Below are 25,896 nucleotides of genomic sequence, written 5' to 3'. Positions count from 1 at the left end.
TCTCCTTATAGATGCTGCCTGGCCTGCTGTGTTCCACCAGCATTTTGTATGTGTTACCTGCAGATTTCCTCGTGTTTGCATCCCAGTCTACGTTGGGTCTCACCGATGTACAGGAAGCCACACTGGGAGCACTGGATACAGTATATGACCTCAACAGACTCATAGGTGAAGTGTCACCTCACCTGGAAGGATTGTTTGGGACCCTGAATAGTAGTGAGGGAGGAGGTATAGGAGCAGGTGTAGCACTTCTTCCGCTTGGAAGGATGAATGCCAGGAGGGAGAACGGTGGGGAGGGACAAACAGATAAGGGGGTTGCATTGGGAGTAATCCCTGCAGAAAGCAGAAAGTGGGGGAGAGGGAAAGATGTGCTTGGTGCTGGGATCCTGATAGAGATGGTGGAAGTTATGGAGAATTAAGTGCTGGACGTGGAGGCTGGTGGGATGGTAGAGAGTACAAGAGGAACCCTATCCCTATGGGGTGGCGGGAGGATGGTATGAGGGCAGACATGCACAAAATGGAAGGGATGCAGTTGAGGGCAGTGTTGCTGGTGAAGGAAGGGAAGCCCCTTTCTTTGAAGGAGGAGGATATCTCCTTTGTTCTGGAATAAAAAGCCTTATCCTAAATGCAGTTGTGGCAGAGACAGAGAAATTGAGAGACAGGGATGGCATTTTTACAAGTAACAGGGTGGGAAGAGGTGTAGTCCAGGTAGTTGTGAGAGTCAGTGAGTTTGTAATAGACATCAGCTGTCTCCAGATAGAGACAGAGAGATCGAGAAAGGGGAGGGAGATGTTGGAAATGGACCAGGTAAATTTGAGAGCAGGCTGTAAGTTGGAGGCAAAGTTGATGCTGTTGATGAGCTCGGTAAGTGTGCAGGAAGTAGTGCCAATGCAGTTGTTGATGTAGCATAGGAAAAGTGGGGGATGGACACTAATGTGGGCTTGGAACATAGACTGTTCCTCATAGCCAACAAAATGGCAGGCATAGCTGGGACCCACGTGAGTACCCATGGCTACACCTTTTGTTTGAAGGAAGTGGGGGGGGCCAACGGAGAGATTAATGAGAGTGAGGACATGTTCCTTCAGACAAAGGAGAGTCGTGGTGGAGGGCTGTCTAGAATGAAACAGAGAGCTTTGAGATCTTCCCGGTAGGGGGTGGAGATGTATTCTGAATCATTGAAAATATCCAGAGTGTGTGAGGTGTCATGGATGTAGGTAGGAAGGGACTGAGCCCAGGGATAAAACAGAGTTGAGGTATGCAGATATGAGTTCAGTGGGTCTGGAACCGAGAAACAACAGGTCTACCTGGACAGGCAGGTTTCTAGATCTTGAGTAGGAGCTAGAAACGGGAGGTGCGGGGTGCGGGAACTATGAGGTTGGTGACAGTGGATGGGAGGTCCCCAGAGTTAATAAGATCAGTGATGATGTGGGAGACAATGTCCTGGTGTTTCTTAGTGGGACCCTGTTCAAGGGGTAAGTAAGAGGAGGTCTTTTACAGTTGTCACCTGGCCTCAGCAAGGTAGAGGTCTGTCCGCCATACTACTACAGCACCTCCCTTATCTGTGGGTTTAATGATGAGGTTAGGATTAGTACGGAGGGAGTGAAGAGCAAAGCATTCATAAGGAGTGAGGATGGAATTGGAGAGAGGAGGGGTGAAGTTGAGACGATTGACATCCCATCAGCAGTTGGTAATGAAGGGATCCGGAGCAGGCAGATGGTCAGGAATGAAAAGCTCCAAAACAGGTAGAGGTTGGCAATGTTTTCTCTAAGCACAGTGTCATGTCTAACAGATTCACATAATTGACACTAGTTGGAAACTCTTTTCCAACCATCTCCTGTCCCATATTGATCCAAAATACACAAAGGGAATCCCAGCTACTTCCTTGATTAGTTTTTGTTCTTTGAGTTGCCCCAAATAAACATCTGCCCTGATTAACCAATGGCCCAAGCAACAGGAAGCTTACGTATAAAGCTATTGCTCTTCATCTTGAATAAGCACAGAAAATGAGCTTCCATAACTATTATTTTTTGAGATCTCCCCTCAGCAAAGCACTACACCCCTGTTCTACCCACTACCACCCCTCTGGTTGCAAAGATACTTAATGAATGTGAGAAAATGTTATAACCCATTTGAAAACCCATTCTGCTTTCCATCTCCTGAGATGCTATTCACTAGGTTTAGAGATGATAGCATATTCAAGGACACCATCATTATATTTCTTTGATGCAATCCTACTGTCTTGTAACAATAGTGGGTTACAATACTGATGAATTTGTTTAGTGCAATGACCCTGTTTCTGGATTTTGTTATTTTTATAACATCCATGTATACAGTACCAATTTTTTTCAGCAAAAGGGAATTGCTTCATTCTCAATATTTTACTCAAGTAGGGTGACACCTATTACTTAAAGACAAAATTATGTAATTTCTTTAGTGTGAATTTTCAAAACTACTCCCAGGTACTTGCCCAAATCCTCTCCCCGGTAGGTATTAATGTCATAACTGCTGTTGATCAGCCACATGGGAATTGATCCGAATCCTGTTGTTTAATTCATTACTTTTGTTCTTTACTCCTCTGCCCGCTCCTGCGCTTAAGTACGCCGGCTGATTGGCTGAAATTCCATATATATGCAGAATCACTGGGATAAGCACTCTACACAATGTAACAAAATGCTACAGTATTGTGCATCATCACCATTCCTCATAGCAACCAATAACTTTTCTTAAAATTTAATATAAAGGAAAACCTTATTAGCAAAGTATTCAGGCCTTCTGATACTATATATTCATGTCATGGTGTAACAGTAGTTTCTGATGTTACGACAGTATTGCAGTCTATTCAGTCGTAGTTTTCAAGAACTGGTGATCTTGTCAGTTCTCCTGTGAAGTATCTTGAAGAATAGACTAACTGTGTAATTACAAAGGTCGGCAGCATCGGAGAGCTGTGATTGTTGTGTGAAGACCTCATTGAATATGTAGTGCTGCCCTCTTCATTAACATGGAAAAAGCCTTTCCTCTATTTAGTGCATCTACACAGCTGTTACATTCAATGCCACATTACCAGTACTTTTATTGATACAGAATTGATTGCTCCCAAGTACTAACTGTTTACAATATTCTTCATGCTGTAATTTTTAAAAGACAATTCTCTCAGAACCTTTAAATACTATGTGTAATATCAAGAAGGCATACCTATTACTGTGTGTAACTTGAGATGACATTTTGTGAAGAACTCCTAAGATATGTACTTAATTAATTTCCACCCCAACCAAAAAGAAACATATTTTAAGATTCCAGATCAATTTAATAATTTTAATACTTTATTCTTTGCCTTTTCAATAGGTTGTTCCAGCAAGAAGTGAAATTACAATTAAATCTGCTAACTTGGTGTATAAAATGTCTCTACAGGAAACTCACCCAATTATATTGGAAAATAAACTATTAACATTTATACTTAATGATGAATGCAACAATTAGAGTAACAATGATTGATATTTGATTCTGGATTACAGCATCAATGTTTAATATGGTATTTTGTATGTTATCTATTTTGATGGTTCTGTAGCGGTGTGCTACACACAGCGCTGCAATAACGACACGGAGTCTGTGAGCTGCAGTTGCAAAAGAGATTTATTCAAACTTCGCGGCCTCGCTTTAAAGCCTTCCTGATCCCGCCCTCCCCAGGCGGGAATGCTGTAAGGGGGCGTGTATTCACAGTCCCGTCCCGCGCGCGGGATTTTCCCCTTGCTGGTGAAGCAGACTTGGCGCCCTCTTTGGGACCGGTCTCTATGCTGGCGTGCGCCACTTTGTGAGCTGGTTCGAGTGCGCTGGGAAGTGGGTCGCCACGGTTCCTTCATGACCGAAACTCGTAAAGTGATGGACAGTAATCTACAGCTCTTACTTTAGTTGTGACCATGTTGAAGTTTCTATGAGTCACAAGACCACAAGGAAGTTGGAGCAGGAGGAGGTCCCTGTTCTCTCATGCCTGCCCCATCATTCAACAATGTCAGGGTTAGTTTACCCCTGGGCCTCAACCCTTCTTCTATTTCAGTTCCCCGCAGCCCACAATTCCCCGATCTTTCAAGAATGTATCCATCTCCGTTTTAAGTAATTTAATGATCCAACCTCGGTAACCTTCCAAGGTAGAGAATTACAGAGACTCACCACCTCTTAAGAGAAGCATTTACATACCTTACTTTTTAAATGACTAACGCTTATCTTGTAACCATGTCTCCTTCTCCTAGATGGCCAGAGTTTCCTTTTAAGCTAATAACCATTCATTATTTTCAGGTATAACGGCCTGACTCCCAGTTGTGTGCAAGCTGGAGTACCTCTGTCTGTTGAACGGCTGGCCTAAATTGTCCATGTGTGATTGGTCCCCTCATCCTAATTATGGACATAGTCTGTGAACTGCACTGCCCCGACTCCAACCCCTGCAGCACCCTCCTATTCACAGCTGCCAAGCCTGAATATGACCCAATTATTCCTATACCGTTTTTGTCTGATAATCAATCGCCAACTCGGGCTCTCTTATCCTTTCTAGTACAGTACACTCTAGTTTTGTTCAATAATCTCCAGTGCGGCAACGTCTCCATGACCTTCCTGAAAGGTCAAATACACCACATCAAGTAGTTCATCTTTATCTGTGCTGCTGATTACAACCTCAAAAAATTCTAACAGTTTAGTCAAATATAATAACTTTTCCTCCTTAATAACATAAAACCACAAGACAATAAGAACAAGATTAGGTCACCAGAGTGTCGAGACTGTCCCGGCATAGAAAATGATTCATGGCTGCTCTATGCTGGCCTCAACTTCTCTCCTGTGCCAGGTCCTCATTGCCCTCAATTCCGTGATTTTTTGAATGCATATCTCCCTCAGTCTTAAATACTTCTAATCATCTAGCCTTCGCCACCCTCTGTGAATTCCAGAAATTATCTGCCTTCTGAAGAAGTTTTTTTGCACCTTGGTTTTAAATGATCAAATAAATAAATATTGATTAATGAAATAAATAATATTTAGAAGATACTAATTCAAAGAATCCCCATTGAAAGCTCAAGAAATATTTTCCACCTTACAGTATAAATTATTACATTTTTTTATCTTAGATTTACTGGAAATTGTTATGACTATCAAAGCTAAATGAGTTTTACCTTTCTTCTATTTCTCTATACTTTATGATCATCCTATCCCTCTAATGGCAATTATATCTTTATTGTTTGAAGGATGAGACAACCTTAGCTTGTACTACGAGATCTTCAGCTTTTGTGTTTGGGGTATTTTTAAAACATTCATTACACTGTGCTTGTAAATGGATCTGATTGGAACTGGATACATAAACTAGGGGTGCTGACAACCCCCTGAGGAGAGGAGGTCAATGCTGACTTTAAAGCTTGTGAATTCCTTTTAAAAAGTGACATTTCCTGTCCTATCCATATGCTGACTGAATAATCAATCAAACCTAATTTCAGCTTCCCCACCATTACATCTGTGGTCACTTAATTGGACCCGTTTTGGATATGCACGATAGAAAGAAAAATAAAATTGGAACAGATTTCTCGCATCAACTGGCACGTTCTCTTCCAGGGTAATTTTACTCTGCCTAGCCAGTTAACTGTCTAAATATCCTATTAAACACCTTGCATTCAAAAGGTAGGCTGAACATAAATTTTCACAGTTGATTTAATCGACTTAATAATACACTTTAAATTCAGTGAATATTCTTTTTGATGTTTTGGTAGGAGGATGATATCATGCTCTCAGGGACCATGGGAATTAGAAAATGAAAAGCTCAGAGCACATCAGTATCTACATAACTGAGTCTGTCATTGTTAAGTTTTAGGAATGGGTTTGTCTCCAATCTGCAAAGACTAAACCACTTATTATCTATAACTCTAAAACATGGAAAACATATGGGGACAAAATGTTTTAATATTGAGCCCACTGCTAAGAGAGACAGAATCATTTGTGCAACATCACTACCTGACATGATTTTAAAAAATATTTATGAACTTTATATTCCATTTTAGTAAATGCAGGCTTGTTTGCAAGTAAAGTCTTTTTCTAATTAGAAGCAAATCAATGTGATTTAAAAATTCTTTCTTCTCCCATGATTCATAAAGCCCGACGTATTCATGCATATGAATCCTCTCATGGTCAGTGAATTTATGGAAATTTAAAAGAAACTAATACAGTCTAATTCATAAATTCTGGCAATTCTAATCTTACACAAGCTTCACATTTTAATTCCAAGCTTGCCAATCACAGTTCTTTGTTAGCAATTTTTAAATGTGGAATTTAATCAGACCAGGCTTTACTTAAAATTATTTCTAATTTCCTTAAGCACAAACATATGTTTAATATCAATGAACTCTCATGAAACTTTGGCTCTGGTGCTGCCTTGAGGGGTTGTTTGGAGCTAAGAAACAGAATCCTATTCAGAAAACTGGAAGTACACACTTTTAAGGGCAGATTATCTTTTAAATCTCCTTTGATTTCCTGTCTGAAACCCATCCTGACTGCAAAGCTGGCTTCTCCTCAGACTAAAGTTCCAGCAACAGAAGAGACATGAGAGCAGCAGTTGTTCTAATAGGTGGATTCTAATGACGGCTTGGGGTACTAGGACAAGTGGGGAATTGTGGCGAGAGGCTAAAACATTACTCCAAAGGGAGGAGTAGTTGATAGTTAGACTAAGGTGGTGTCTAGGGAGAACAAGATGATGGTCAATAAGAGTCCATTCACTGGAACTGCTTTAGATTAGTTTGTTGAATGGTGGAAATCACTTCTGCTCTCAAGAGCTGCTGTAAATTCACTTATTTTCAACTATGGCTCAGAAGTTATGACTCTCCCCTCCGGAATCCAGGAATGTGAGTCAGAAATCCAGCTGCAATTTTAATTGGTGTTCAGAGGAAAACACATTCTCGACAGTGCCATCCTTCAAAAGCAGAGGCAACCAAAGACCCATTTGGTCTCGCAATAGATGTAAAAGATTCCATGGCTTAAAGAAGAACAAGAAAGTTACTTTGTATCCCAATCAAAGCCATATCTACATCAACTTAGCCCAGTGAGTTTTATCTCAGTGGTTGGTAAGTTGATTGAGAAGATCCTGAGAGGCAGGACTTATGAACATTTGGAGAGGCATAAGATGATTAGGAATAGTCAGCATGGCTTTGTCAAAGGCAGGCCGTGCCTTATGAGATTGATTGAATTTTTTCAGGATGTGACTAAACACATTGATGAAGGAAGAACAGTAGATGTAGTGTATGTGGATTTCAGCAAAGCTTTTGATAAGGTACCCCATGCAAGGCTTTTTGAGAAAGTAAGGAGGCATGGGATCTAAGGGGACATTGCTTTGTGGATCCAGAACTGGCTTTCCCACCAAAGAGTGATTGTTGACAGGTCATATTCTGCATGGAGATCGGTCACCAGTGGAGTGCCTCAGGGATCTGTTCTGGGACCCTTACTCTGTGTGATTTTTATAAATGACCTGGATGAGGAAGTGGAGGGATGGGTTAGTAAGTTTGCTGATGACACAAAGGTTGGGGGTGTTGTGGATAGAGTGGAGGTCTGTCAGAGGTTACAGTGGGACATTGATAGGATCCAAAACTGGGCAGAGAAGTGGCAGATGGAGTTCAACCCAGATAAGTGTGAGGTGGTTCATTTTGGTAGGTCAAATATGATGGCAGAATATAATATTATAGGCAAGACTCTTGGCAGTGTGGAGGATCAGAGGGACCTTGGGGTCCAAGTCCATAAGACATTCAAAGCCGCTACGCAGGTTGACTCTGTGGTTAAGAAGGTGTGTGGTGTATTGGCCTTCATCAATTGTTGAACTGAATTTAGGAGCTGAGAGGTAATGTTGCAGCTATATAGGACCCTGGTCGGAGTATTGTGCTCATTTCTGGTCAACTCACTACAGGAAGGATGTGCAAGCCATAGAAAGGTTGCAGAGGAGATTTACAAGGATGTTGCCTGGATTGGGGAACATGCCTTATGAGAATAGGTTGAGTGAACTTGGCCCTTTCTCCTTAGAGCAAAGGAGGATGGGAGATGACCTGATAGAGGTGTACACAATGATGAGAGGCATTGATTGTGTGGATAGTCAGAGGCTTTTTCCCAGGGCTGAAATGGTTGCCACAAGAGGACATAGGTTTAAGGTGCTGGGGAGTAGGTACAGAGGAGATGTTAGAGGTAAGTTTTTTACTCAGAGAGTGGTGAGTGCATGGAATTGGCTACCAGCAACGGTGGTGGAGGCGGATACGATAGGGTCCTTTCAGAGACTTTTAGATCATGGAGCTTAGTAAATAGAGGGCTATAGGTAAGCCTATTAATTTCTAAGGTAGGATGTGTTCAGCACAACTTTGTGGGCCAAAGGGCCTGTATGGTGCTGTAGGTTTTCTATGTTTATAACTTCACTTAAAAATATAGCTTTTCCAATCAGTGTCAACTTACTTGACATTGGAACTTTCCATATAAGCATAACAATGTTCACCATATGTAAATTGTTTTTCATTGATTCTAACATGCTTCAGCAATACAAAAATTGAAGAAGTTAACTATAAATAATAATCATTTTGATTCTCACCTATTTTTACTCATAAAGTTTCTTAAAACTGAGGAAAGAATGGTTACAAAAGAAAAACAAGAGTTAAGCTGAAGGCTCAAAAGTTGCATAGTATTTTTATTTTTGTATTAATTTACTAAGACCTAGACCTTGCTGTCAAGACCAATATCTATTGCCCACACCTAAATGCTCCTTGAGAAGTTGATGGTGGGCTGCCTTCCATCTCACCTCCAGGGCAGATTCAAGGAAAATGATACTTCCGTTTTAACTTTTTGGACTCATGCCTGAAATGAACCTAAACAATGTTAGTTGCTTAAAGATAATTAGAATCTGAAAATTACTTTTATGTTATGATGAAGCAAGTAAAGAAAAAAGGGAAACATCTCTGATGGTTAATTATTTTTGACTGGCAGAGGATACACAACATTGAAAACTTGATTTAGAATATAGAGCACAGAACACTACAGCACAGTACAGACCATTCAGTCCATGATGTTGTACCAATTGTTTTTTAACCTACTCTAACATCAATCTAACTCTTCTCTTGCCTCCTATATAGCCCTCCATTTTTCTATCATCCATGGGACTACTTAAGACTTTCTTAAATATCTCTAATGGATCTGCCTCTAGCACCTTCACTGGCAGGGTATTCCATGCATTCCCCATGTAAAAAAATTACTCCTAACATCCTCCTTATACATTCCTCCCATTACCTTAAAATTATGCCTCTTCTGGATGACTGCCAGGAGAAAGAGACATGCACAGACAGTGAGGAGTACACCTGTGGCTGTTCCCCCCAATAATAAGTATACAACTTTAGATACTATTGAGGGAGATGACCTACCAGAAGGCAGCCACAGTGACCAGGTCTATGGCAGAGAGTCCAGTGCTGTGGCTCAGAAGAGCAGAGCGATGAAGAGGACTGTAGTGTTGATAGGAGATTCCTTAGTCAGAGGAACAGAGATGAAGTTCTGTGGATGTGATAGAGACTCCCGGATGGAATGTTTCCTCCCTAGTGCCAGGATCAGGGATGTCTCAGATCGTGTCCCTGGCATTCTCAAGGGCAAAGTAGTCTTGGTACCTATTGGCACAAATGACATAGGTTGACAAAGTGAGGAGGTCTTGGAGAGAGGTTTTAGGGGGCTAGGTAGATGGCTGAGAAACAGCACCTCCAGGATAGTAATCTCTGGGTTGTTGTCTGTGCCACGTGCCAGTGAGGGTATGAATAGGTTGATTTGGTAAGTGAATGTGTGGATGAAGAACCAGTGCAGTGGGCAAGGGTTCCGATTTATGGGTCATTGGGATCTCTTCTGGGAAAGGTATGAGGTGTACAAAAGAGACGGGTTACACCCGAACCCAAGGGGGTCCAATATCCTTGCGGGCAGTTTGACTAGAGTTGTTTGGGTAGGTTTAAATTAATTTAAGTGGGAACCAGAGTAATTGTGCTGAAAATGATGTAGTTGGTGTAATGAGATTCCTAGCAAGAAGATGCTGATGATAGGGCAAAATTGCAGTCAATATGATGAGTTGAAACATAAAAGTGGACAAAATCAAAGAAGTTGAATACAGGACTAAAGGAGTTATGTTTGAATGCAGGCAGTATATGGAATAAGGTTGATGAACTTGTAACACAATTACAGATTGGCAAGGATGATGTTGCAGGCATCACTGAATCATGCCTATGATATGGCTTCTTAGAGAAATCTGTGGGATCACACACTAGGGGATCAGTTATTCCGGACTGGGTGTTGTGCAATGAACCAGAATTGATTAGAGACCTTAAAGTAAAAGAACTCTTAGGGCCAAGTGATCACAATATGTTCAAATTCACACTGAAATTTGAGGGGAAGCGAAAGTCAGATGTATCATGTTACAGTGGGGTAAAGGGAATTACAGAGGCATGAGAGAGGAGATGGCCAGAATTGTTTGGAAAAGAACACTGGCAGGAATGATGGCAAAGTAGCAATGGTAGAGTTTTCTGGAAGCAATTCGGAAGCAACAGGATAAATACATCCCAAAGAGGAAGAAGTATTCTAAAGGCAAAATGACACAGTCATGGCTGACAAGAGAAGTCAAGGCCAACATAAAAGCCAAAGAGTGGGCATATAATAGAGCAAAGGTTAGTGGGAAATTGGAAGATTGGGAAGCTTTTAAAAGCAAACACAACTAAAAATGTTATCAACAAGGGAAAGTAAGCTAGCCAATAATATTAAAAGAGGATAGCAAAGGTTTATTTGGATTCTTAAAATGTAAAAGAGAGGCATAGTAGATATCAGACCATTGGAAAATGATGCTGGAGAGGTAGTAATGAGGGAAAAGGAAATAACAGATGCACTGAATATCTATTTTGCCTTAGTCTTCACTGTGGAAGACACCAACAGTACGGTGCAAGTTCCAGGTGTCAGGTGTCATGAAGTGTGTGAAATTACCACTTCTAGGGAGAGGGTTATTGGGAAACTGAAAGGTCTGAAGGTAGATAAGTCACCCGGACCAGATGGTGTACACCCCAGGGTTCAGAAAGAGGTGGCTGAAGAGATTGTGGCAGTATTTCCAATGATCTTTCAAAAATCACTAGATTCTGGAATGGTTCCGGAAGACTGGAAAATTGCAAATATCACCCCACTCTTCAAGAAGGGAGAGAGGCAGAAGAAAGGAAACAATACGCCAGTTAGTCAGACCTCAATGTTTGGAAAGATGGTGGTGTCAATTATTAAAAATTAGGTCTCAGGGTACTTGAAGGCACATAATATAATTTCCTCAGGAGAAACTCTTGCCTGACAAATCTGCTGGAATTCTTTGACAAAATAACAAGCAGGATAGACAAAAGAGAATTGATTGATGTTGTGTACTTAGATTTTCAGAAGGCCTTTGACAAGGTGCCACATGTAAGGCTGCTTAACAAGCTTTGAGCTCGTGGTATTACAGGAAGGATTCTAACATGAATAAGACATTGGCTGATTGGCAGGAGGAAAAGTGTGGGAATAAAGGGAGCCTTTCCTGTTTGGCTGCTGGTGACTAGTGGTGTTCCACAGGAAACACAAAGTACACTGCAGATGCTGTGGTCAAATCGACATGCAGAATCGTGCTGGATGAACTCAGCAGGTCGTGTAGCATCCGTTGAAATGAGCAGTCAACGTTTTGGGCCAAGACCCTTCAGCAGGACTGAAGAAGGAGGGGGCAGGGGCCCCATAAAGAAGGTGGGGGAGGGTGGAAAACCAATCAGAAGAAAGATCAGGGGGTGGGGGAGGGCAAGCAGGGAGGGGATAGGCAGGAGAGGTGAAGAAGGAATCTAAGGGGAAAGCACTATGGGTCGTAGAAGAAGGCAGAATCATGAGAGAGGTGATAAGCAGCTAGAAGAGGAGGCAGAGTGAAAGTGGGATGGGGGAAGGGAGAGGGAGGGAATTACCTACACCTGTAGGTAATTGTGTAGCGCCTGTCCCTACACTTCCTCTCTTACCACCATTCAGGGCCCCAAACAGTCCTTCCAGGTGAGGCAACACTTCACTTGTGAGTCTGTTGGGGTAATCTATTGCATCCAGTGCTCCCGGTGCGGCCTTCTCTACATCGGCGAGACCCAACGCAGATTGGGGGACTGCTTCGTCAAGCACCTCTGCTCCGTCTGCCACAACAGACAGGATCTCCCGGTTGCCACCCACTTTAACTCTGCTTCACTTTCCCATTCGGATATGTCCATACATGGCCTTCTCGACTGCCATGATGAGGCCAAACTCAGGTTGGAGGAGCAACATCTCATATACCTTCTGGGTAGTCTCCAGCCCCTTGGTATGAGCATTGAATTTTCCAACTTCTGGTAATACCCTCCCTCTCCCTTCCTCCATCCCACTTTCACTCTGCCTCCTCTTCTAACTGCCTATCACCTCTCTCATGATTCTGCCTTCTTCTACCACCCACAGTGTTTTCCCCTTACATTCCTTCTTCACCTCTCCAGCCTATCCCCTCCCTGCTTCCCTTCCCCCACCCCTTGATCTTTCCTCTGATTGGTTTTCCACCCCCATATTCTTTATGGGGCCCCTGCCCCCTCCTTCTTCAGTCTTGACGAAGGGTCTTGGCCCGAAACGTTGACTGCTCATTTCAACGGATACCGCACAACCTGCAGTGTTCCACAGGAATCTGTGTTAGGGACAATTCTTGTTACATTATATGTCAATGATTTGGATGATGGAATTGAGAGCTTTTTTGCAAAGATTGCAGACAATATGAAGATAGGAGAAAGCACAGGTAGTTGTGAGGAAATAGGGAGGTTATGAAAAGATTTAGACAGATTACGAGAATGGGCAAAGCAGTAGTAGATGGAATACAGTGTCAGGAAGTGTATGGTCATGCACATTGATAGAAGATATGAAAGAGTTGACTGTTTACTAAGTGAAGAAAAAGTACAAAAATCTGATGCGCAAAGGGATTTGGGAGTCCTTGTGTAGATTTCCCTAAAGGTTAATTTGCAGGTTGAGTCTGCAGTGAGGAAGGCAAATGTGATGTTTGCATTCATTTCAAGAGGACTAGAATATAAAAGCAAAGATGTAATGTTCAGGCCTCACTTGTAGTAGTCTGAGCAGATTTTGGCCCCTTATCTAAGAAAGGATATGCGGAAACTGGAGAGGGTTCAAAGGAAGTTCAGGGAAACGATTCCAGAACTAAATGGCGTGTTATTTGAAGAATGCTTGATGGCTCTGGGCCTATATTCATTGGAATTCAGAAGAATGAGCAATGATCTAATTGAAACCTATCAAATGGTGAAAGGCTTTGTTAGGCTGGATGTGGAGTGGATGTTTCTTAAGGTGGGGGCATCCAAGACCAGAGGACATAACCTGAAAATAGAGAGGTGTCGCTTTAGAACGGAGATGAGGATGCAGTTCTTTTTTGCAGAGAGTGGTGGATCTGTGGAATTTGTTGCCAGAGGCAGCTGTGAAGGCCAAGCCTGTACATATTTTTAAGACAGACGTTGAAAGATTCTTGATTGGTCATGGTATGATGGGATATGGGGGAAGGCAGGAGATCGGGGCTGAGGAAAAATGGATCAGCCATGATGAAATGGCTGAGCAGAATCAACAGGCCAAATGGCCTAATTCTTCTCCTATATCTTATGGTCTCATCTTGAACATTTTTGTTAAGTCTTCTCATCCTCTTAGAGAAAAACCCTAGCTCACTCAAACTATACTCGTAAGACACGGTCTCTAATCCAGGTAGCATCCTAATAAATCTTTCCACCCACTCTGAAGGTTCCACTTACTTCCTATAATGATCTGACCAGAACTGAACACAATAGTTTGGTTGGAGCCAACTGAAAAAAAATGTTGCAGAAGTATCACTAACTTTCCTCTATATTATTTTTACACTTTCTTCAGGGTAGCCACACTCATTACTTCCATATTTTAGTGCCTGATGCTCCCAACCATTTCTACTCCACCCTGAACACTTCAGAATTTCTCCAAAGTGCAGAGTGCCCGAAATCAATTTATCCCTACACCCTCACTGCTATATGTTTCAGAAGCTATATATATATATATATATATATATATATAAATATGTCCGTCCCATCTCAGAAGCAGGATTTGAGAATCAAGCCCCCAACTCTAGCACACACATCTATCTACTATACGGTGACAACATTCTTAAAAAGAAAGCAAGGGTTGCTAATTTATTGTGGAAGGATTATTATGAGCAAAAATAAAGGTTATATTGACTGTGAATGAAGAAAACTCAAAAATAAAAATATGCCTCTATATAATATTATTAACCTTTTTTCATCAAGCTAACTGTTTGAAACATTTTAACATTATATATAATTGAAAATAGTTATCAAAATTATTTCAAAATCATAACTACCAAGAGTTATTGTTTGAAGGATAATTAATCAAAATCCATCACTTGGTTAAATACTCAGTCAACCCAATTTGAAGTAAACATGATATTTGTGATCAGTAATTAATTCCTAACACATATCTGCATGAGTAATACCATCTTTCACTTCCTGTCAACATTTATTTCTGGTTCAGCTTCCTTTTAATCTCTTCAGTTAGAGTTGCAGATATTACAGTAATTTTTCAGTGTTTCAATGCACTGCAGGGAATTCCTCTATGGAGATCAACTAGAATCTAATTCATGATGTGTACTGAATAATTGAGGTATCAGCTCTGCTTTGACAGAGTTAAATATGTGACTATACTGAAGTGTTCCAGGGAATAAACTACAGGTACCCAATTCAATTAATTCTTTGATGGTTTTCTTTCAGAGAAGTATGGAAGCTACTTAAGCACAATTTGATATAGGGTAAGTGGAACATATTCGATATGTGACTCATAATCCAAGAGATTACAACTTGATGCTTTGCAGACAGTAACAGTAATTTTGCAAGCAGTCGTTCTCATGAAATAACCACCATTCAAAATCGTGCCTCAGTATTTTATAAGACATGAATCTCTGCTCAGCCTTTGGAAAAAAAAAATCTTTTTCCCATTTGGAATAAATAAAATTTCATCAGAAATACTGTTTGCATGTGATATTGTTATTACATATGATAGAACTGTATGGCAAGGAAATGAATAGTTTAGCACCTTCGCTGAAGGACAAAGGTCCAGACCTTGAATTTCTTGACATACAAAAGAAGCCGTTCTGCCTATTACATTTACCCCAGCTTTTTGAAAGATCTATTTGATTTCATTCCTCCAGCCCTTTTTAAATTTATTTTTCTCTTTCAAACTGTATCTACTTCCCTTTCAATGGATAGCAAAGAGTTTTTGCTTCTTATGAGACAAATTCAATACACTAACATGGAGACGAGGCAACTGTTCCAAAACTTACCCTTCATAAACTTAGTGATGACTGTCGATTTTCACTTCCTTTTCAGCAACGACTAGAAATTCAAAATCAAAATCAAAGATGTTTTTTCATAACAAAGTCAAATGGTCCATTATAACTTTGCCTGTTGTAAATGGACTTCAAGTCGATCTTACTTCCAAGATCTGGAGCTGTAGCACTTTAAATTATAACTTCTTGATGTGCATAGCCAGGGCTTCCTGCTCCAACTTCCTACAAAGACAATGTGTTCAAGACCCTATGACGTCTTGAGAGAAATATCTGAAATCTCCTCTGCTCTTTCTACTAATTTACTCTAATCCCTAGTTCAAAGGTTCATTTATTATCACAGAATGTATACAGTACACAACTCTGAGATTCTTCCTCAAATAGCCATGAAACAAAGAAAAGCATGCAAGTCAGTTCAAAGAGAAACAGCAAACCCACCCCCACACACACAAAAATGGACCGTAATACAATTATCAACCCCCCACCACACACAAAACGCAACAAGAACATCGGCCCTAAACCTCCCCAACCCTGCACAAAATGCAACAAAAACATTAGATCACAAATTCCCCCCTCCCTACACAGAAAACTAACAAAAACACAGCAAGAACATTGACCCCCAAACCCCACTCCCTTGCACAAAAAATACAAGGAGAAACAACAAGTGACAGCACAAGAATATAAAAACCATAAGTTAATGTCTCCTCTGTTAAAGCAGGTAACTCCATAGTAATGCAACATTTAGCTCAACAATCTTATAACTTCAGGGACCTGGATTCAATACTGACCTGGGATGTCATCTGTTGGAGTTTGCACATTCTCCCCACGGCAATATGAGTTAATGCCAAGATTTTTAGTTTCATTCCTCATTAAAATAAGATACTGGTTGGTTAATTGACTACTGTCTTTTATCCCTTAGTGCAATATTTGGTAAAAAAACAATCAAAAATTATGGGCATGTGAGAGAAAATTAGGTACTCAGCTAGGGAGAAAGAAGGAGAAGGGGAGTGGAACTAATGTGATTGCTCTACCAGGAGCCAGCAAAGATCCACCAAGCTGTTTAGCCTCACAAGTCTAGAAACACATTAGACTGCAGATGTTAGAATCTGGAATAAAAAGAAATAATCCAGCGCAAACTTCAGCAAATAAACTGTGTCCCCATGAAGAGTCTTGTTCCAAAATGATAATTGTCCATTTCCTTCCACGGATACTGTCTGACCTGAGTTTGTTTGTTGGCTTCAGCTCTATAAAGTTGAGTTGAACCACATACAGTCTGTGATACAGCTTATTATAGAAATTCATACTTAAAGACCATAAGATACAGGAGCAGAATTAGGCCATTTGGCCCATCAATTCTGTTCCACCACTTCAATGCTGATCCAATTTTCCTACAGCCCCAACCTCCTGCCTTCTCCCCATATCCCTTCATACCCTGACCAATCAAAAATCAATCAACCTTTGCCTTAAATGTGCATAAACTCAGCCTCTACAGCTGCCTGTGCCAACAAATTCCACAGATACACAACTCTCTGGCTAAAGAAATTCCTCTTCAACTCCATTCTTAAAGGATGCCCATCTATTCTGAGGCTGTGGTCTTGGATGCTCCCACCATAGGAAACATCCACTCCAGCAAGGCCTTTCATCATTCGATAGGTTTCAATGAGGTCACTCGTCATTCTTCTGAATTCTAGTGAATCCAGGCCGAGCCATCAAATGCTCTTCATATGACAAGCCATTCAATCCTGGAAGCATTTTTATGAACCTCCTTTGAACTGTCTCCAGTTTCAGCACATCCTTTCTCAGACAAGGGGCCCAAACCTGCTCACAATACTCCAAGCAAGACCTCACTAGTGCTTTATAAATTTTCAACATTACAGCTTTGCTTTTATATTCTAATCCTCTTAAAATGAATGCTAACAATGCATCTGCTTTCCTCACCACAGATTCAACCAGCAAATTAACCTTCAGAGAATCCTGAACAATGACTCTTAAGTCCTTTTACACCTCAGATTTTTGTATTTTCTCTCCATTTAGAAAATAATCAGTCCTTTCATTTCTTCTACCGAAATACACGACTAAGCACTTCCTAAAATTGTAATCCACCTGCCATCTCTTTGTCTATTCTCCTGATCTGTTTAAGTCCTTCTGTAACTTCACTACTTCCTCAAAACTACCTACCCCTCCACTTATCTTCATATTGCCCACAAACTTTGCAACAAAGCCATCAACTCCATCATCCAAATCATTGACATACAACATAAAAAGAAACGGTCCCAACACAGACCCCTTTGGGACACTACTAGTCACCGGCAGCCGGTCAGAAAAGACTCCCTTTATTCCTACACTTTGCTTCTTGCCAATCAGCCATGGCTTTATCCAAGCTAGAATCTTTCCTGTACTACCATGGGCTCATAGTTGGTTAAGTAGCCTCACGTGTGGCTTATGATAGACTTAATTAGAAAATTGTAGGAGGTTGTAAATAGAGAAAGCAGAGTGGGAATGGAGTTAAGATTTAAATCAACAGGTGACTGATACTTTGCAGGCTGAAACAGCTTCCACCTCTCTGACCAAGCTCTTCACTAACAACGCAGAATGTATCTTTCAGTCTGTATTTACTTGTAGAAGCATCTACTCTTCCTGCAACTCCCAAGCCGCAGCCACTCCAAACCCACACCAGCTTCTATGTGGGCTCTGTGTTAGCTAAATGCATGAACGAAAGACCATACTTTGGGTAAAACCAACGTAATAGTTCATTCGACCCACTACTGTATTTGCTAGTCGCTGAACTGCGAACAAAATATCTGTTGACTGGCTGTGCACCATTGCACTTACAAACAGATTTGTGGTCTTATTGCTGAATTTAGGCCTGTCCTCAGTTAATTGTTGCCCATAAATAAATCCGGTCATTAACCTTTACAGATGAGAGACACTGTCCAAAAGACATATTATGATTCCACACTGAGGAATGTTCTATTTCCCTTCAACTCGCACCTATCCATGGGAGTGATTATTGTCAGCCGGTGTGATGCCAGTGCAGCAACTATAGCATGACACTCAATTATGGGTTCAATAAAAGCCTGTCACCGACGAGGGAGATTAAAATCACAAATTGTTCAGTAAAGTGCAATTTACTGAGGAGCCACATAAACAGTTATGGAATGCAGTACTTGTGGTCTGACCAGCAAAAGAAAACTACATTTCAGAGGTACATTAGTACAGAATTCAGCCCTGAGTAAGTGCATGTCATGGTAGAGTATATAACATTAAATCATTGAAGAGACTGGCTGCAATAAGATCCAAGAGCTACCCTGAATTGGAACTGGGCTCATTTACGGGCAATAACTTTATTGTGTGTTATCGGACATCAGTCCTTCCCTTGATAATTGTAAGAACAGAGAGCCAGGAGGTACCATTTAGTTGGAAATGAGGATTCCTTTATTGTTTCCCAGTATTGCATTAAAAGTCATGACAGCCCTGAGGAATTCTCTTTCAATGACCTCATTGATCAGGCATGAAATTCAAACTGTGGATGTTTGATTATATCAACAAGTCTCACTCACCAGGCAAATTTTATCTCCTTGCTTATTTCTTGCATTGCTCAAATGCACCTAGAGTCATGATGCTTGTGCTTTGAAAATTCCTCTTCTCCATGACTGCTTGACATAATAGCAATTGATAAGGGCTGCACACTCACAATGGCATATTTGTGCGGTGTGAATGTGCTGAGCACAAATTTTCTCTGGTTAGCAAACATGAATTTAATAGATCATCACTGCATCAGATTGTTGACATTATGAAGAGTTTGCTTGTTTCAGTGAAGGGTGGGAAAGGCATTTCATTTTATGTAAACTGCACACAAGGACACCTTCAATGGTGTCACTACTGTACTTTGCACAGACTGGACCATGATAAACTCAAAGCGTGCTATGACAACATCAGCAAAGGAGCTGCTGTCTTGAAAAATAAAGAGCGTAAGTGTGATGTTATTAGGTTGTCTATTGAACAAGGCCCGAACCAGTAACCAGCAGAGTAATTAGTTCCCATTCTGACAAGTTGGTGGTGCTGCCTGATGATCGTGGGTCAGTCAACTGATATAAAGGCAAAAAGTAAACATACACAGCAGAGGTGCACAGCACCAAAAAAACCTCAGATCTCACCCTGTAAGAAAGTCCAATACAGGGCACCATATCCTTTCAAAGATGTCCCCTCTGTCCTCATTACATAGTCTCAGTCTCTCCGAATGGGAAGTGTTTGGCAGTTCTCTCAGCCACAGATCATACGTAGGCACAGAGTCCATTTTCCACATTTGCAGGATTAACTTCTTAGCGATCAACATTTCCAAACAATACAGCCACTTTCTCATACTTATTGGCTAAAGATAAGGAGCTTGTTGCTCCAAGGATGGTTATGAGTGGGTCTGGTTCCCACCACTTCCCAAAAGCCTCAGAGAAATAGTGAAAAATACTTTTCCAGTATGCATAAAGCTTACAATATGAGTGTGCATCTCCTATTTCTCTTTCCCTTCTCCACAACCACCTAAAATATAAATCATAGAACATTACAGCACAGTACAGGCCCTTCAACCCAAGATGCGGAGCACACCTTTTAACCTACTCTAACCCTTCCCTCCTACATAGTTCTCCATTTTTCCATCATTTATGTGCCTATCTAAGTTTCTAAAATCACCTATCCACCTCCCAAAACCCCACTGTTGCTATGTGATAAAATGAATGTCTTCCACTTGTAATGATGGAAAAATAATTACTGCTTAACAACTTTTCATATGGTGTGTTAGGGACATAATTTAGCATGAGTCTTTTGGAGCAATGGTCACTGAAATCATATTTTGCTATACCAGTAATCATCCCTATCATACTTTGAAGGGAACTTTAGCTTTTGCTGGTTCGCTTGCATGGATGGTTTATGTAACACAATCGTGATCCACGTCCAAAGTTCTTCACATCCAGTATCCTCTCATTCATTAATAAATCAAATGGCATGGTGGACAGCTGCATGATGAAGGCATCGTGACTGCAGCTCGAACACAGGGCATAGATCTGCATGATGTACCGGTAGTGATCACATACCAGCTCGGTGTTAAGAGACTGCAATAACTTTTTGTTGTGATATACCACAAAGGTTACATTTAGTGCGATTAGTTTCACCCCATGCACTGAGGAGATTGGGCATCCAAGCAAAACCTTCAGCTGAATTTTCCTGCTTCTCCTGGACATGAGAATATAAAACGTGCTCAATTTATTATGATTAATAATGTGACCTTACTATAAAGCAAGCAGCAAAAAGTAGCACTTTGCAAATATCACCAACTCAAACTTAGGTACAAAATGTTCGTGACCAAAATCCATTGGTCTAGTCAAGAATGGTGGTCACAAACTTGAGGTTTAAGTAGAAGAAATTATACTTGAATAAGCTGAGGGGATACAGTCTTCTACGGAGAATTTTTATTCATGATTTATCTTTTTCCCTGCTGTACCGAATGTCCAGCTACTTTCTTATACCAGTAGAACCTTAAGTTACTTTGAGCCCTGAATATTGATGCCTACAAATATACCTCTGACTGGGAGTAATGGCAGAAAACTTGACACCAGGATAAAACCATTCTAGATTTTAGACACTTAGAATGCTGGAAAGTGGATGAATTCAATCACAATCCATTTTGGTTCTGTGTCTCCATTGCCAATGAATCACCAGTCATGGCTCCATTTGCCATGGCCACAAGATGCTTCTGGAAATACCCTTCCTTTAACAATCTGTCCATGTTCTCCTTCTATTTCCACTCTTCACCCCACTGCTCAATATCATTACGTGAAAGAAAGGCATGAGTTTTCAAATATACACAGACGGCACTTCACCATTCAACTTAATGAGCCCTCAACTGCTCTTAAGTTGACACCTGTATGTTTGCAATTCATTGAAGAGAATTTTTCTTTGACTCAATATTGAGAAAACAAGGTCTGTTCTGTGGACACTAATTGCCCCTTCACCTGGCAACTCTATGAATGTCACAAACACCTATGGGATATCAGAGTGGGCCAATAAGATGCCTTTAGTGACCAAGAAAACTAATATGGAGCCAAATTTTGAGGGTTTTTTTCTTTCTGCATATAAGAAATTTTGATCTTCCTAAAGAAGACTCTTCTCCAGATGGCACTGAAGCGCAGTACTGTACAACCTGATTTCTAAGGAGCACCAGGGTTGAACCTGGGTTATATAACTAACTATACAAGCAAGGCACTCTGTTCATGGTAAACTCCTACTGGCAAGAACAAGAGTAATACAATGTAAATTTATTACAACCCTGAGATTCATTTTCTTGTAAGCGTACTCTATAAATCCATAATAGAATAATAACCATAATAGGATCAATGAAAGACCGCACCATCTGGGCATTTGAGTGTGCTAAAGACAACAATCTGTGCAAATAAAACTCAGAAGATTGCTGTTCACTCATACTTCCAGTGGAGAATGCAGTGGAAAGATTGGAATCCCGATAACCAAAGGGAAAGGAATACCTTTAAAAATGTAGAATTCCTGACAATTATAAATCCACTTTAACTCTTTCCCCTCATTTTGTGCAGCATTACAGTTTTCACAGGTGTCAGCAGCCTTTCAGAAATCTTATATTTTATTTATGAATACAGACAGTGTTAGCCTTGCTCATCTATTATTACCTTGACAGCCATGATTTTTTTTTTCTGTGGGAATTGCTAAAGAAAAATTCAAGTCAGTATTTTTTCTCTCACAAGTGCAAGGACCCTGAGGCAAAAAAATGTTTTTCTATCATCTCTTCCATCTGCTGAATAACAGTTTAGATGCTTCACATCGAATCGTGTTTTTTTTTGTCTCTGTAGATCATCAAATCATAATGGCATCTTTCATGTTTAATTGATTGGAGGAAAGTGTGTTTTATATCAGAGTTAGGGCCAGATTTATTATGACTGACATATAACATGATATTCATTGTTTTGTGGAAGCAGTACCAAGCAAAGATACATAAATCTATAAATTGCAAAAAATTGTGCAAATTAAGGAATTGAAGGAGTGTCCATGGATTTATGGACATTCAGAAATCTGATGGAGATGGTGAAGAAGCTGTTCCTAAATTATTGAGTATAAGGTTTGAGGTACCTCTACCTCGTCCTTGAGGTAGTAACGTAAAGGGAGCATGCCATGAATGGGGAGGTTCCTTAATGATTGATGCTGCCTCCTTGAGTCACTGCTTCTTGAAGATGCCCTTGATGTTGGGATGGTTATGGTTAAGCAGCGTAGATCTATAAAATCCATTGCATGGCTCAGAAACTATAAATCAGTTAATTTTTTGTGATGGGTAGTGCAAACAAGATTTTCTAATCAGATCTATGATCTGCAGTTCAAAAGTTCAATCTGCCAGTAACAATTTTAATGCCTCACTTAGTTAGTCATCTCATTTCAATGCCTGAAGGTATGTGATGGCTTCCAGTTGAAAGCCTCTGCAGCGTTGTAACAATGCTCCCTATCCTGGCTCTCACATCTTCATACATTACTTCTTTTGTAACTATTGGGAAAGCAAGTAACTTCCATTAGCCATATTATCTCCTTTCTTCTCATCGAGTGAAGCCTCCGTCGGTCAGGGTCAACCGTGGGAGTTGCACCCTAGCTGTCTTGGTATCCAAGCCTGGGCAGTACGATATGGAGAGTAAGCTGTTGCCCATGCAGCAAGCTCCCCCTCTCCACACAGCTGACGACCCAAAGGAACGGCAGAGACCGATACAGTTTGGTACCAGCAGTGCCGCAGGAGTTGCCAGTTGGCGTTGAACTCAGTGTAGGACTGTCTTAAGGACTCCAGCTCTGGATTTTTCCCTCAGGGTTTACTCCAGAAGCCTTCCCTGTGAGTGGGTATAGCCGCAGGACGGCGGAGGCTTGAGATCAGAGTTTCCCTTCATCTATATGAGCTGCCAACCATGGCTGATGAGCCTCATCAGCCCGAAATGGCTGGTTTTAAGGCATCAGTAACCCCCTTTGCCCCTACTCCTGTCAGTAGAAATGGTTCTGCCGGGCTTAGTAGCTAAGCCACAAGCAGGAGCTGGATTTGGTTGTCGGAGGCTATTTGAAGTGCATGTCTTTGTGAGTGTTTAATAGATAGTGAGAGCTTGCTCCATTACCATCTCTAGCTATAATAACCTTAAGGAACCTTTTTCTCATTATATTTTTTGTAAAACCGTCACCTACATTCTGAAAAATTGAAAGGAAAACTGTTGCCATTGTAATATTTGATAATATTCGAGCATCTAACCTGGCTTTGAAATGTATGTCTATTCATTTATCAAATATATCTAAATACATAAAAAGACAGGAGATAAAATGTAAGTGATTAATCATTCTATTCCATACCTATAGGTTTGAAGACCACTTGCATTATTATCTTATGCCTAGTCTGTCATGTGTATCTAAGAGCTTAAATGAACCTGCAACAATCTAATCTATTTAAAATGAGTAATTTGTGCATAGGTTGCTGATGTTTAATTTTGGTAATAAAAACTGATCTCTAACTACTTGTCATTACATAAATAATCAATTCTGAAGGATTAAAATACTGTACAATGTCAAGTTATTAACACAAGTAGTTTTTAGGCCAAATTAGGTATCAAATCCAAATCAAAACAGCCCTAATTCTGGGCAGGGCAATAATATTTACATGCTGGAAAAATTAATATCCTTCACATTATAAGGGCATTACTTTTCTTTGACTACATAAGCAGTAAAAGCATATTGATCAATTTCCAAAGGAAGTCAGGAGATTTCAAAGATAATTGTCTACTTGGGACTTCTCAACAAGAAAAAAATACACAAAGGAATGAATTTTTTGTCTTTATTCAAAAAGAAAGACATATTGTATGCACACAAAGTTTGCTTCCAACTTATGAAAGGACTTTCTACAAAGATTCTTGAATTGTTTTATCAAGGCTATCATGGTTGTTAAGAATTACTCAATGCTGAATGTTTTAAAAGTTACTGAATATTGAATGTGGGCACCTTACAAACTTCTGCCATTTAAAAACAGATACGTCTTTTTGATTTATCTGTGTGTTTTTAAATATTTTGAACAAGGGATGGAAAGGAATGTGCAATCAGTTCTTCAGACCTGTGTGAGGGGTCACAGAACATTGGACTTCAAGGTTGTTAGAACACCTGAATTGGTTAGTTGTTGTGACAATTGTTAATCATTTAGAGTTCCTTGTGTTTTTCTCAAGTGACTCTTTGTAATGTAGTCTCCTGGTGCCTTCTGTTTAAGTTTGTTAATTTCATTTTGATAGGTTCAGGGATTTCATCTTACTTGTATTGCTCAGAGGGATGCCTGATTAGTGCTAATTGCAGGGTCCTTGTTTTGAGAATGTTACTTCCTATGATGTCACTCAGCTGAGCCGCCCATCTTCTTTTGGAATTATTATGAATAAGCTCTCATCACAGTCTCCACATCAGAGTGTGCCTTTCCTCTGCCAGTGTACATCATGACAGAAGGATTTGGAGAAGTTGATTTCGTTAAGATTTATATACATACTGTACATGTCGCGAAAACCACCCTTATTTAATAACATTTTTTGCTGGTTGATTCAGCTTGTTTACACTGCCAAAATAACTCATCAACTCAAAACAATTAATATCATTATGAGGGCTCAATAATTAAAATGAGCACCATCAGAAATGGGGAAGAAAATAGAACCATGGATGTCTACAACATATTTCCAGTAATTCATAATCAAGTGCAAAATAGTTGTGTATTCATACATATTGAAAGATATAGCACTAAAACTGGCACTGGCACACTGAGTTCAAAATGACCATCAACCACCTATCTACATTAATCCTACATTAAACTCATTTTTATTGTTCCCACATGCTCAGCAACAGCCTCCAGATTCTCCCATTGATCTGCACACTCGGACCAATTTTACAGTGGCCAATTACACATTGTCAGGAGGTGGGTGAAAAGGAGGAGAAAGTGTAATCTCTCTGCAGGCACAGCATCAAATGCATGTTCATGTTAGCTATGTAATGTCAATCACTGAGACCAAGATTGAACCCAGGTCACAAGTGCTGTGAGGCAGCAAGTTTCTAGCTGTGCCACTGTGCTGTTTTCAAATAATGAGTCATTATCCCGGATTCCCCAACTGGAGGACAGAACCCTTATTCATTTTTAATGGAATAGATTCAGAACTTGAATTCTGTGTTTTATTTTTGATTCACCGCTTATAAGCAAGAAGTTAAATGTATATTAAACCCAGGAAAGGCCTTTTCTTGAAATCAGCTTCTCTAAAAGAATGAAGTGGTGAAGAAACTTATACATTGGTGTAGCTGATAAATTATTTTTTTTTTGGTACAACAGTCAAAATCTAAAGTCTATACAAATATTTAACGCTGCATCAGGGGATACCCCTAATTGATAAAAATAGAACTGAATGCAGGCTTAGAACAAATTAGATTCTGCAATCAACATTACTTGGCATTGGCACTCA

At 40.3% G+C, this 25,896-nt stretch overlaps 1 protein-coding gene across 5 annotated transcripts in view; it reads left to right on the top strand.

Annotated features, from left to right (window-relative positions):
- The window catches only part of jakmip3 (Janus kinase and microtubule interacting protein 3), a 361,481-nt gene that overhangs the window by 302,652 nt on the left and 32,933 nt on the right, over positions 1-25,896 (top strand). Inside the window, exon 24 of one of the 5 annotated variants that reach the window (XR_009507472.1) lies at positions 14,811-14,848. The exons of the other annotated variants lie outside the window; for them this stretch is intronic. The gene's annotated coding sequence lies outside the window, so the exon portion shown is untranslated. The remainder of the gene's footprint in view (positions 1-14,810; positions 14,849-25,896) is intronic. 5 annotated transcript variants of the gene reach the window in all.

Source organism: Hypanus sabinus, chromosome 22, assembly GCF_030144855.1.
Source record: "Hypanus sabinus isolate sHypSab1 chromosome 22, sHypSab1.hap1, whole genome shotgun sequence".
Lineage (NCBI taxonomy): Eukaryota > Metazoa > Chordata > Chondrichthyes > Myliobatiformes > Dasyatidae > Hypanus > Hypanus sabinus.
This window is presented reverse-complemented; position numbering and strand designations above follow the sequence as displayed.